Source organism: Nannospalax galili, unplaced genomic scaffold, assembly GCF_000622305.1.
Source record: "Nannospalax galili isolate Female #2095 unplaced genomic scaffold, S.galili_v1.0 scaffold842, whole genome shotgun sequence".
Classification (NCBI taxonomy): Eukaryota; Metazoa; Chordata; class Mammalia; order Rodentia; family Spalacidae; genus Nannospalax; species Nannospalax galili.
The window spans coordinates 439,440-442,311 of NW_008349291.1; positions in this window are offsets into that span (position 1 = coordinate 439,440).

Sequence of the window (2,872 nt, forward strand, 5' to 3'; positions counted from 1 at the left end):
ATCTTTTTTTGTGTTTTTTTTTTTTTTTTGGTCTTTTTTGAGACAGGGTCTCCCTGTAGTCCCAGCTGGCCTGGAACTCGCTAAGTAGACCAGACTGGTCTTGAACTCACAGAGAACCAGCTGACTCTACTTCTGGTGTGCTGGGGTTAAAGGCTTCACCGCTATGCCCAGTAGATATTTTTGTTTGTTTTTTATTTTGTCTTTCTGTTTTGAGAGTCTCTCATGTTGGCCAGGCTGACTTTGAATTCACCATCCTCCTGCCTCTGCTTCCCCAGTGTTGGCTGGGATCATACACATACACCACAGGGCTTCAGAGTGTTCTTGTAAGAATTTATTAGTTAATAAACCCATAGCAGCTGGAGTAGGAGAGTTGGGATTCAAACATTAATTTTTCTTAACTTACAATTGAGTAATGACAGCAAATCTAACCAATGCAGTGTAGATAAATACCATCCTCCCATGCATACTTTAGTAAATGCATCTGATTTTAGCACAGAATGGGGTCTGTTCCTGTGTTAAATGTATAGGTTTGGGGAACCTGCTGTGAAACCCATACTCAGTCACAGAGAACACAGGGTGGAGGAGCCAAATAGAACCCACATCAACTGGAATTTAGGGCACACACAGGTGTGAGCGGGGCTCAGAACTCCAGCCCACACCTCCATCTATGAGACCCCAGGTCACTGGATTCATCAGCTGTTGCTTTTAGAAAATATTTATTTTTATTTCATATGTATGTGTTTCACCTGTATGTATGCGTATCTGGTATATGTGAAGTGCCTATACAGGCCAGAAGGGGGCGACAGAGTCACTATGTAGGTGCTGGGAACCAAACCTGGGTCTTCAGCAACGGTAGCCAAGTGCTCTTAACCCTTGAGCCATCTCTCAAGCACAACTTATTTTTAATTTATTTTTGTGTGCATGTGTGTTTGGGGATGGGGTGCATGCGTGTGCCACAGGACATGTGTGGAGGAGCTCAGAGGACAACTTTCCAGAATCAATTCTCTCCTTCTACCATGTGGGTCCTGGGGATCAAACTCAGGTCATCAGGCTCAGCAGCAGGTGCCTTTTCCTGATAAGCCATCCTGCCAGCCCCTTCACCATCTTCATTGGAGATGGAGATAATTACAGCACTCTGAAAGGTATGGGGAGTAATAAAAATGTAATAAAGGAGCTGGGCCTGGTGATGCATGTCTGTCATCACAAGTACTTGCCTGAGGCAGAGGGATCAAAAGGTCAAGGCTGACTGGAGCTACACAGTATGTTCGAGGATAGCCTAGGCAACTTAGACCTTGTCCAATAATAAAAACCAAAAAGGTCGTTCCTCCATCTTTTGTTGCTAAGATGAAGTGGAAAAAAGTAAAAAGAGGGTCTAGGGAGATGGCTTCATCAGTGAGGTACCTTTCACACAAGCATGAGGATGTGAGTTGGGAGTCCCCAGCACCTATGTGAAAGCCAGGCACAGGGAAGCATGCTCTGTAATCCCAGTGCTAGAGAGACAGAGACAGATGGATCCTGGAGCTCACTGGCCCGCCAGGCCAGCTGATCTCTGAGCTCCAGACTCAGGGAGAAACTCTGTCTCAGAAAACATGGTGGAGGGCAATTGAGAAAGACACCTGATATCTATCTCTGGTCTCTATATACACGTTTACACAATTGTGTGTGAGCGCATGCGCACACACACACAGGGCGGGGGGAGGGCAGGGGGTATAGCTTGGCAGTAGAGCATTTACTAAGAATTCCCCAGTGAGGAGTTGGGGGCATGGCTCAATGGTAGAGCACTTGCCTAGTATATACCAGGGAGGGGCTGGGGGTGTGGCTCAGTGGTAGAGCCCCTGCCTAGAATCCCCTACTGAGGAACTGGGGTCATGGCTTGGTGGTACAGCATCTGCCTAGAATCCCCCAGTGAGCGGCTCAGGGCATGTCTCAGTGCTAGAACACTTGCTTAACATGCAATCTGCCTTGTGTACAATTCCCAGTACTCAAGAGGGAAAAAAATATGACCCACTTTCAGTCATTGAACTCAGTTGCCTTCCTCTTGAGACCCTTAGCTTCCTGACACTCTTCCTTCCAGCCCCCCATCCCCCAACCCCCTCCCAACTTCTCTAGTCACCACATTTGACAGTTTCTACTGAGGAATCCTATCATGTGTCTGCTATCCAGAACTTCACCCTTTTATCCCTTTGGAAACAAGGGTGACAACTTCCTGTTGGCACTGAGGATTCTATTCATATAAGAATTCAACAGACTGGCATGGTGGTGCATGCCTTTAGTCCCAGCACTCCAGAGGGAGAGCTCTGTGAGATGGAGGCCAGCCTGGTCTACATAGCGCGTTCCAGGTTAGTTGGGGCTACAGGGAGACTGTATCTCAAAAAGACAGAAAAAAAAATGCAGGAAGACCCTCACCACTGTCCCAAGAATCACTGATGATTACGATAAAAAGAATCTAGTGAAGGCGGTTGAGACGACATTTGCCTGAAAGGGTACTGTAATTGAATGTCCAGAATGTGAAGTAATTCAGCTACACTGTGACCAGTGCGGTAACATGCAGCAGTTCCTGATAGAAACTGGACTGGCTCAGGACAGGTTGAAGTGCACGGATGTTAAGTGCTTGTGGCTCTCTGAAGCTTAAGTGAGAATTTCCTTGCAATGAGGATTTCCCTTCTGTCCCTTGTCACAAGTTTGAAAACCTCACAGCTTGTATGATGTGACCATTTGGGGGGCTGCTTTTAACTTGGTCTAGTGTAACCCAGCACAATAAACTGAAAAGAGCCATGAGGGCTGGGGCAGGGGGAACCCAATAAAGGGTATTGGTAATAAAGGTTCTTGTAGTGTACTGCCAATCAGGACATTCCTCTGTCCTTGCCAGTGA